The 5,122-nt window shown below is 41.7% G+C and overlaps 1 protein-coding gene across 1 annotated transcript in view; it reads right to left on the bottom strand.

Moving 5' to 3' along the window:
- LOC102491431 (zinc finger protein 793) overlaps positions 1 to 5,122 on the bottom strand; it is a 73,472-nt gene that overhangs the window by 22,785 nt on the left and 45,565 nt on the right. The gene's annotated exons all lie outside the window — the stretch shown is intronic.

Consider the following 5,122-nt stretch of genomic DNA (forward strand, 5'->3'; position numbering starts at 1 on the left):
CCCCAAAAAACCCTTATTTCTATCCCTTTCCTCCCTGAGCATTGGCCATAATTTATGCTGGCAAGTGTATTCTTTTCTTTTTTCTTTCTTTCTTTCTCTCTTTTTTTTTTTTTGAAAGGTTTTTTCTTTAGGGCCTGTGCGCTTGTCAAAAAAAGAGAGAGACAGAAAGTGAGAAATCACGCCCCAAGGGGATGGCCAAGCCACAATCCCTTCTCCTCCTTTCTCCTCTTGGGATCTTGGGCACGCACACACACGTGCCCAGCATGAGTTTAAGCCACTGGGTCTGGGACTCAAACTGCGGGCTGCAGTTAGCTACGTGAGAGTCCAGCGACATAGCCATTATACTAACTGCTGATCCCACTGGCAAGTGTATTATGCATTGCAATACTTATTCCTAAATAAGCATTTTTTTTTTTTTAGCAGTCTTTGTTACTTAGAGGTTGACAGTTGGGCTGTATCAAACCATGACATTCCTCAGTCTTTTTTAAAAAAAATATTTTTATTTTGTTTATTTTTGCCCCATAGGGTACATGTGCTCACTGGGGAGAGAGAGAAAGGAAGGGAAAGTGAGAAGTCAACCTCCAAGGGGCTGGCTATGTCATAATCCCTTCTCCCCCCCATTCTCCTTTCAGGATTTTGGGCACACACACATGCATGTATCCAGGAGATGTAAACATTTTGAGTAATATAATTTAGTAATTCTGGAAATAAGATGTTTCTCCTTTTTAAGGATTCCTAATTTTTGCTTATCAAGGACTGTAGGTACACATTTATTTAGTGACTTTTCCAAACTTTATTTTTTTGCAAAGTGTGCATTCCTGTTGCATGTGGTCACTAAAATTTCTTTTCCATTATCTTTGAGGTCATCATTTAGGCTTCAATTCATCAAGTAAATATAACAATTATAAACATATGTCCCATTGTATTCAGCTCAATCTGTCATAACAAAATACTGGATACTGGGAGGTCTAACCAAGAGAAATTTATTCTGTTGCTATTCTGCAGACTGGAATTCTAAAATCATGATGCCATTATGATTGGTTTTGTGCAGGAGCTCTCCCCTTGGGTTACAAATAACTATCTTCTTGATGTGGGCTCTCTGTCTCTTTCTCTCTCTCTCTCTCTTTTTTTTAAGAATTATTTTATTTAGCTTTATTTATTTATTTATTTTAATTTGACTAGAGAGGGACAGAAAGAGAGAGAGAGAGAGAGAAAGCAAGCCACCAGGTCCAGGATTTGAACTGTGGTCAGCCATGTGGGAGGCCAGCGGCCTTAACCACCACACCTCCTGCCAGCTTCTCTGTCTCTCTTTTAATACAAGCACTAAAGCTATCATGAGGGTTTACTTCTAATTTTCTCTCAATGGTCCCATCTCCAAATACCATTACATTGGGAGTTCCAGCTTCAGCATATGAATTTGGGTGAAACAAAAATATTTAGTCCATCATATGCATCTGACAAAAGAGCCCAAAGTATAGGAAGCAAATGTGACATGATTGAAAGGAGAAATATATAGTTACAGGATGTCAGTTAAAGAATTCAATATGATACTTTTAAAAATAATTATTTATTTAATTTAATTTATTATTATTATTAATTCACCAGAGAGGGACAGAGAGAGAGGAGAGTGACAAAGTAAGTCACCAGGTCTGGGACTCAAACCACAGTCAGTCATATGGGAGTCCAGTTCCTTAACCACCACACCACCTGCTGGCCTCTCGTTATGCCTTTTTATTTTATTTTATTTTATTTTGGAGAGGTTTTTGCTATACAGCGCATGTGCTTGCCAGACAGACAGAGAGAGAGAGACAGAAAGCGAGAAATCATCCCCAGGGGGGATGGCCACGCCACAATCCCTTCTCCTCCATTCTCCTCTCGGGATCTTGGGCATGCACACACACGTGCCTGGCATAAGTTTAAGCCACAGGGTCCGGGACTCGAACTGCAGTCGACTACGTGGGAGTCCAGTGACATAGCCATTACGTTAACTGCTGATCCCTATTTTTATTTTTTTTAGTAAAGTTTTTGCTATAGGGCACATATGCTCACTGGAGAGGCAGAAAACAAGAAATCACCCCCCAGGGAGATAGCCATGCCACAATCCCTTCTCCTCTATTCTCTTCTTGGGATTTTGGGCACACATGCACACACATCTGGCGTGAGTCTTAAGCCATGGGTCCAGGACTCAAACCACAGTCAGCTACATGGGAGTGCAGTGACATAGCCATTACAACATCTGCTGGTCCCATCAATATGCTACTTTAAATAACAGATTTAAAAAAAAAAAGAGAAAGTTGATAAGGAAAGAAGACTTGAAAATACTATAAACCAACTAAACCTAACAGACATATATAGAACACTATACCCAATAACATCAGAATACCTCTTTTTTCAGTTCACATGAAACATTTTCTAGAAAGGATTACTAGGTCACCTAACTATTAATATATTATAACAGATCAAAAACATAGTAAAATCTATAGTAATCACAATGGAATAAAACTAGAAATAACAACAGGATTGGAAAATTCCAAATATGCATAGAAATTAAAGATTCTCTTAACCAATCTTTTAAAAAATAGTATCAAAATCTAAACAAAAAAATACCTTGAAAGGAATAAAGATAAAAACACAACAAAGAGCTGCCCAACACCTAGTGAAGCGAGACTCCATGTGCATCTGAGATAGCCCCGGCCCTGCCCCATAACTGAAAAGCCACTACTCCAAAATTCTCCTTCCAGTCCAAAGACTAGCAAAGCAATAGTCCATGTGCATCTGAGGTGGGCCTGGCACTGCTTCTTTAACTGAAAAGCCTCTGCTCCAAACATTTCCTAGCCAACACTTAGCAAAGCAAGATAGGGTGGTCTCTGTCTTCTTTCTGTTGCTGTCTTTCTCTTTCCTCTAAATTTTTCTTTTTTCATATATATCTTACTAAAAATCTATAAGTACTGTCTCTTGTCTCTGACCTCTCCTTTATTTGGCTAATTTCAGAATCCATGTACCTCTGAGGTGGGCCCAGCCCTGCTCCTTTAACTGAAAAGGCACTGCTTCAAAGCTCACCTTCCTGTGCAACACCTAGCAAAGCAAGGTAGGGTGGTCTCTGTACTCTTTCTGTCTCTGTCTCTTGTTCTCTAGAAATATTTCATTTTTATTTGAGAGGTTTTTGCTATAGGTCACATGCGCTCACCAGAAAGACAAAGAGAGACAGAGAGACAAAGTGAGAAATTACCCCCCGGGGGGATGGCCATGCTGCAATCCCTTCTCCATTCTCCTCTTGGGATTTTGAGCACACATGCGCAAACATCCGGTGTGAGTTTAAGCCACCAGGTCTGGGACTTGAACCATGGTTGACTACATGGGAGTCCAGTGAAATAGTCATTATGCCAACTACTGGTCCTATGTATTTCTTTATCACATAGATCTTTTTAAAAATCTGTAAGTACTGTCTCTTATCTCTGTCTTCTTTATCTTGCTAGTATCAGAATCCATGTGCATCTGAGGTAGAGCTGGCATTGCTACTTTAACTGAAAAGCTTCTGCTCCAAAGCTCTCCTTCCTGCCCAACACTTAGTGAAGCGAAGTAGAGTGGTCTCTGTTTTTATTTTTTTCTTTTTAAAATAATTTTTTGGGGGGAGCAGCATATGGCATAATGACTATGTCACTGGACTCCCATGTGGTCGACCGCATTTCACGTCCCGGACTCAGTGGCTTAAACTCATGCCAGGCATGTGTGTGTGCATGCCCAAGATCCCGAGAGGACAATGGAAGAGAAGGGATTGCAGTGTGGCCATCCCCCCTGGGGGGTGATTTCTAACTTTCTGTCCCTCTGTCTCAGTCTTCCTGGTGAGTACATGTACTCTAAGGAAAAACCTCTCAAATTTTTTTCTTTTTATCTTTTTTGCCTATTTATTTATTTATTTATTTAGTCTTTTTCCCCTTTGTTTCCTTTCCTTTACCTGCCTTTCTCACCTTGCTTCTCAGGGCACATTGCGTGTTCAGACAGGTCTTGGTGCATAGTAGCAAAACGTCTGAATACTTTTAGGGTCATAGGAATCTTCAACCCTTACTGAACCTGCTGCCTAAAAAAGAAAGTCCTCATTATAAATCTGAAATCTGAATTCAGATCTCTTTCTGTGGATACCACGTTGTAAAATACAGCAGTAGAGAAGAGGTTGGCATACAAGTACCTCACAGTCAAATGAAGCATACAAGCTTACAGTTGCAGAAACCTCTAACAAATTAGCCAGACATAAATATACCACCAAATGACTAAAAATCAGAGAACAGAGACTGCAAAGTGAGAAGCAGGGAGAAATGTGAACTGCAGAGAGAGTGCAGCTCATTTCCTTCCATACTCCTCTCAATACTCTGTTGAAACCCTACATCTCAGCCCAAGAGCTCCTGTTCTTTAAACAGTGTGAGGCCTTGGGAACTAGCAGTTAGCGTAATGGCTATGTCGCTGGACTCCCACGTAGTTGACCGCGGTTCGCGTCCCAGACCCGGTGGCTTAAAACTCATGCTGGGCGCGTGTGCGTGCGTGCCCAAGATCCCGAGAGGAGAATGGAGAAGGGATTGTGGCGTGACCATCCCCTCTGGGAAGTGATTTCTCGCTTTCTGTCTCTCTGTCTCTCTCTGTCTGTCTGGCGAGCACCCTATAGCGAAAACCTCTCCAAAAAAAAAAAAAGTGTGAGGCCTTTGTAATATCCAGTTCTATCGACAATAGTGCAGGTTGCTTGGTGAGACTCAAGGAAATGGAACTGCAGAGATATTATAGATCATCTCTTCCCCCACACCTTGATCCTTCAGAATTAACTCCAAGAAAGTAGGAAGAAACATATAATTCATCAGATGACCAGAAATCACTGCAGAGGCACAAGAAATATGAGAAACCAAGGGACCAACAGCATAATGGCTATGTCGCTGGACTCCCATGTAGTCAACTGCCGTTCACATCCCGGACACGGTGGCTTAAACTCATGCTGGGCACATGTGCGTGCGTGCCCAAGATCCCGAGTGCTGGGGACCAGCCTCGGCGAGGGTGGGTTGACTTGTTGGAGGCGGTGCTGGAAGGAAAGACTGAGGCCTCGGTGGCTTTTTCGTGTACATCCTGAGTCAGACACTCT

Source organism: Tupaia chinensis, unplaced genomic scaffold (assembly GCF_000334495.1).
Source record: "Tupaia chinensis unplaced genomic scaffold, TupChi_1.0 Scaffold143654_1, whole genome shotgun sequence".
Classification (NCBI taxonomy): domain Eukaryota; kingdom Metazoa; phylum Chordata; class Mammalia; order Scandentia; family Tupaiidae; genus Tupaia; species Tupaia belangeri.